The sequence below is a fragment of the Lepus europaeus genome, chromosome 14, assembly GCF_033115175.1.
Source record: "Lepus europaeus isolate LE1 chromosome 14, mLepTim1.pri, whole genome shotgun sequence".
NCBI lineage: Eukaryota > Metazoa > Chordata > Mammalia > Lagomorpha > Leporidae > Lepus > Lepus europaeus.
The window spans coordinates 14,610,169-14,616,168 of record NC_084840.1 but is presented as its reverse complement, the minus strand read 5'-3'; positions in this window follow the sequence as shown (position 1 = coordinate 14,616,168).

Sequence of the window (6,000 nt, the reverse complement as noted above, 5' to 3'; positions counted from 1 at the left end):
GCAGGGGACTTAACATAATTCTCAATGAACATAGCCATGTGCTAGGTTCTATATTTTAGAGTCAAGGCCCTCAGTTCAGCACAGGAAAATGGGGCAGAAAACTTGAATCAAAATGATTTAAAAGACAATTTCTGAAATAACTTTTAATTTAAGCCTTTGTTTTTTTTCAGCTTGGTCTTGGAATATGAAAACATAGGTAGATAATTTAAAAGGAAAACAACTAAAAAAACAACAACAACAAACTAATGTGATGTTCACATACTGTTTTTTCGGTTAGCATTTAATTTCACAGGGTTCAGAATGAGTGTCCTGAAATTATAATTGGTTAAGTATATTTAAAGCATCTGAGAAATTTAAAGTTAACATAATAACTGTGAAGTAAAGGGATTTCAAGGTGACATTACTGACATAGTCCACACTGCCATCTTTGGTTTATGCAAAATAACTCATTCTTCCATGAGCTCCTGTGTTTATTTTGCTTGTGCATTTAGCTTGACATTCTAGGGCTTTGTTTATCATTCAAACTTTATTCTAATTAAATCAATTTTCTGTTGTGGACTGAGATGTTTTCTTGAAGTGTGGTTGAATATGTATGTGTGCTTAGAAATCATTCTCAACTAACTTCCCATTCTAGATCTATAACATAATTACATCAAAAGTCAAAGAAAATTTGAGGCAAAATCTTTTGATGTTCAGGATTATTATTGCATGTCTGTAAGAAGATGGAATATTTACTTGACATATTAATAGCGCAACAAGTCCAAACACTGGGTACCACTGTACACTGCTGACATTGTATTAAGCCACGGTTTCTTAGTCTCCACACTGTCGACATTTTGGTCAGATGCATCTTTGTTGTGAGGCGTGCCCTGGGTATAACAACGAATCTAGCACATCCCCGACATCTACTCGCTGGATGACATTGCTATCACTTTCCTGGTTTCAACAGCTATTACCAGTATCCTCCAGGGGGTAAAACTGTCCCCCATGGAAACCCTTACACTGGATAACAGGAATTTTGAAAATTAGAAAATAAACAATAGAAAAGAGCAATATCTTTTGCCTAACATTGGTTTAACAGTAATTTCAACATTTGTTGCTCTTGTCATTGACAACCGTGAAACACAGCGATATGGGAGATGCATATGGACACTCAGGCTCAGGCCAGGGGAGGATTCAGGCTGCAAACCATGTCCATGGCGAGGAGCAAAGAGGCACAGGAATGGTCACTGGGTTATTCTGTGGTCCATGGAAAATCGCTCACACATGTGAATGCAGAGACTGGTAGCTTTTCAAGTGAAAAAAAAAAAAAAAAAGTGCGGGCTTTGTATAATCCAAAGTGATTTTCAATGAAGCTGTTTTCCTGGGGTGTGCCACGGCAGAATCCTCACCCAGGGTGAACCGCCCACCGATGCCTCATCGCCGGCCCGCCTGTTGTCATTTTTGATGTGGCCTTGTGGAGTGCTGCTCAGAGCTGACTTAGCTCTGGGCCGCTCCTTACAGAAAATGTTAACAAGCAGAGGCATTGAGGAAACGGCTCTCCTGCAGGGATTCTGACCCGAGGCCACAGATTCAGCAGTGAGTTTATAGCTTCATAGCATGTTTTTAATTTAGTCACCTCAAAGATTTGTATTTCTCAGACTCGCAAACTGGCCGCCCCCTCCCATCCCTTGAGGGTCCCCTACCTCCATGGGCAACCCGAGAGGAAGTGGCTCTTGTAAAGAGCAGAGAGTCCAGTTAGGGAGCTAATGAGCTGCACGCACTGTGCCTCCGAGACACATTTCCCCTCTTCAGAATGCTGCTGGTGTGCTTGTGCACCCCCGGAGGCCCCGCACATCACTCCCTACCCTGCCTCCATCACCCAGTTGTCTTCTGTTCATGAGACACGACTGCTCTGCGTAGCTTTTCATCTGGATGCTGACAATCGAGAGTGTAGAAGCTCCTGACAAGGAAAAGAACTGTTCATAGAATTAACCATTTGCAAAGACATTTCTCCTTCTGATGGCTGACAATGGTCGGTTTCATCTACTCGGATACAGTTTTTCTCCTCCTGGTCTTGCTGGATAGGTATACTTGGGTGTGAAGTCTGTCCAGGGCGTCATAGGCCATAGCATAGTGTTCGCTCGCCAGAGGCAGGAGCAGTTCCCACTTCCCCCAGGGTGGCAACCGCGGCTCCAGACAGGACCGCCGACTCAGAAGCCTCAATCTCATATAGCACAGAGGTGGTATTTGTCATTAGATTTTATGGTGGAACTTGAGGAATGCTACCCGCTTACTGCTGGAAGCAGTTACAGCTACAAAATCAGATGGCTTTGCTTTTTGCTAAAAGGAAAACTTGTAGGGAATTTGATTTTTTTTTTTAATTTGTCAAGTACCATGATAGATCTGAGATGGACAGAAATCCATTTTGTGGAAAGCTGTGGATTTTCCTTTTTCGTGAATGGTGTGAAGGAGAGAGACAGTTTTTCAGAGGCCTGAGAAATATGAGGGTCGTCTCTGGCAGTCACATACTGGCTCCACCCAGCCCTGCCTTCCCGTTTCTCTCTGGTCAGGTCCTAGGCCTGTGTGTCTTGTCAGGAGAAAGCTGGGCCATCAGGTGAGCTGAACCTGCTGTTAACCATTCCCTTGTGGCTGACTTAACACTTTTCAGTAAGGAAGTATTACCAAGGCAGACTGGCAAAAGATGCTAAACAGAATTCTTCAAAACTCAATCAGTCACTGTGGACTTTATATCATTAGTTCTTAAACGCATTAGGTTTTTAAAAATATATCTTAACTAAATGCATTTAATTTTTATAAAATTTTTATAAAATGATACAGGAATCAATGCAACTGAGTGGTTTATTTTTTTAAAAATGTTTCACTTCAGAATAGTTGCAAATTGATAAAAGAAAGATTACCAGGTAGTCACACAGAGTTCCAATATTCCCTCAACTCATTACCCTTATTAATATCTCATATTAGTGTCTTTCCCACAATTAATAAGCCATAGCCAGTTTCCCCCAGTTTTTTTTTATCCAAACTCTTTTATCCTTCCTATCACCCCTCTCCTAGCTTCTAGAATGAACATTCTGTGTTCAGATTGAGTTTGTTTTTTTTTTTTTAAGTTTAGCTCCTACATATATGGGAGAAATGTGTTATTTTTCCTTCTGTACCTGGCTTATTTTACTCAATACCATGTCTCCTAGTTCTACACATTTAGCTGCAAATGACAGGATTTCATTCTTTTTTATAGCTGAATAGCATTCCATTGTGTATGTATCAAAGCACATTTTTTATCCATACATCTGATGATAGACACCTTGCTTGATGCCAACACCACTAAGCAATCTCTGATTTAACGCAAGTAATTAAAATAGAGCTTTTCTATTGCACTTTACTAGTAGAATCATTGATAGATAAGCTTTAAAAGGGTTATTTGCTATAATCCCATAATTAAAACTCTGGTAGAGAGTAGAAAAGTGTTACACAACGAGTGGAATGATTAAAAAAGTGGAAAAATAAAGAAGCAAATACAATGACATCTTATACATCATAGCTTTGCATTTTAGAGGATGCGTTCGTCATTGTACAAGGGATAGTAAAAGTTGAATAGGAAGACACCAGTGAACAAAAATCTCACACCTTTTAGCCCTTGATGGTGTTGCTAGGAGAAGGGACAGGATGTGCAGTCCAAATCTGGTCATGCAGTGGGGAAAATAAAGTAGGATAATGGGCTTCTTGGTCATTTTGAAGAGATCCTTCTAGGTAACATCAGAAATGTATATTGATTTCTGCAGACTGTCTCCTGCTGTGCAAATTTTCAAAAGGAAAGCAAGATTGCTTGCAGGCATTCCACAACTGGCAAGTGCAATTGGAGGGGTGCCGTTGCCTGGATGTGTGAGGTGCCAAACACGGACAGAAATAGCAGAGGTCTGTCAGTGGAGCTCCAGTTTAATTAAGACCCTGTGCTTCAAATGACTGGCCTTGGAGGAAGTGTGCAGACAAGGGATTATCTCCAATTAGTGCATCAGTTCTGAGGACTATTACCATCCACATGGATTAGTTTGGCTTAACATGGAGTATAGGTTAGAGTAAGACACAAAAAGTCAGGGTCAGGGGAAGCATCACAGGAAACCAAGAACAAGAAAATACCATTAATTTATTCAGAATAAAATCCCCATTAATAATCTAGTGAGAATAAATGGAAACTACTAGAGAAAACATTGTCATGAACATTTTATTTTGCTGCGAGATGGTAGATAGGTCATTATGTTTAGGCTTTGTATGCCAGGTGTACTATTTCATACAGGCATTTCTTATTAGCTTTATGTAATCACTTGTTAAAAGAATAGCCTTCAAGTATAATCTTAAAGTGGTAAAGCTGTTAATCCTACTAATATTTTAGATAAAATTTTGATGCTTGAAGTAGGAAGATCCTGTATAAGTTGTATAAGTGAAATTAGCCAGATAGATATTTCCTGTTTCCATATATATTATCTCAGTGTTAAGATGGTTTTAGTTACTCAATTCTAGTTTGTTTCCTTGGCAAGATAATCACATTATCCAAGATGTATATCAAAGGTACAAAAGGGATATGTTTTCCATGAAAAGGAAGAACTTGTTCAATGAGTTCCTAATGCAAATATTTTTAGAAACTATCATAATAAGATCTTAACAATTCTTTCATTTTGTCATCTAAGACACTGGCTCCACCACACACACACACACACATAAGAGGCACTGTGCTGTTGGCAAAATACACACGATGCTAATAGTTATAGTCCCTCTTCTCAAAAAGTTCGGTCTAGTGAGGCGTGGTCCGCATAAGGGAATACGGAAGTTAAATAATGGGAAGTTCATTCTGAGCTTTGAGCGAGGAGTGACCAAATCTGACTTCTGTTTTCATTCCTCTCTTTCTCTGTTATCTTTCATATTTTAAACCGACTGATGTTATGCAAGTATTATGGAGAACTGAGAATGAAAGTGAGGAAATGAGCTAGGGTGCTGTTGCAGGGTTCGAAATGAGAAATAAAGTTGCCTGGGAATCAGAATGGTGAGAGCGAGGTGAAGGAGAATGGACAGACCCCAGACACAGTTTTATGGTGAAACTGAAAGTCACAAAGCTTTCAATAGCGTGGTGGTGATGGGGGTTGAGATGAAATTTGGAAGTAGAAGTCTCTTTGCAATGTAATTAAAATTAACCTCAGGGCACTTTAACGTGGGAACCAAGGGAACATATCAAAACTGGAAGGACATTTTGGAAAAGTAGATGATGAAACACTTTGACTGAAGGCCAGCTGTGGTATTGAAACTGGATGGTGAGACGAATTCCAGGACAGAACAAATCAACTGCTTTTAGCAGCACTGGATGGGAAGCGTGAGACCATCTTAGCTGGTTAAGCTATGGAGCTCCCTAGCTGCTCACCCTTTTCACAACAAATTTTGAAAAAGTAAAAAAAAAAAAAAATTCCTTTTTAAGATTCCCTTGTATTTAAGAACTGACAGGAGGACTTATTCTTACCAGTAACAGGGGAATGAAAATGTATTTCCGCTGTATCAGCTTCAAGAACAGATGCTCCCTGAGTAATGAAAGGGGAAAGTCAGACGAATACCACCCCCTTCTTTTTCTCTTCACTACCCCACACTTTCTACACCCCTCCAGTTTTCTCCCCATTCTTTCCCTTTCTCTACTGTGGATGTCTCTTTACTTTTTTTTTTTTTTTTTTTGGACAGGCAGAGTGGATAGTGAGAGAGAGAGAGACAGAGAGAAAGGTCTTCCTTTTTGCCGTTGGTTCACCCTCCAATGGCCGCTGCGGCCGGCGCATCTCGCTGATCCGAAGCCAGGAGCCAGGTGCTTCTCCTGGTCTCCCATGTGGGTGCAGGGCCCAAGCACTTGGGCCATCCTCCACTGCCTTCCCAGGCCATAGCAGAGAGCTGGCCTGGAAGAGGGGCAACCGGGACAGAATCCGGCGCCCCAACCGGGACTAGAACCCGGTGTGCCAGCGCCACAAGGTGGAG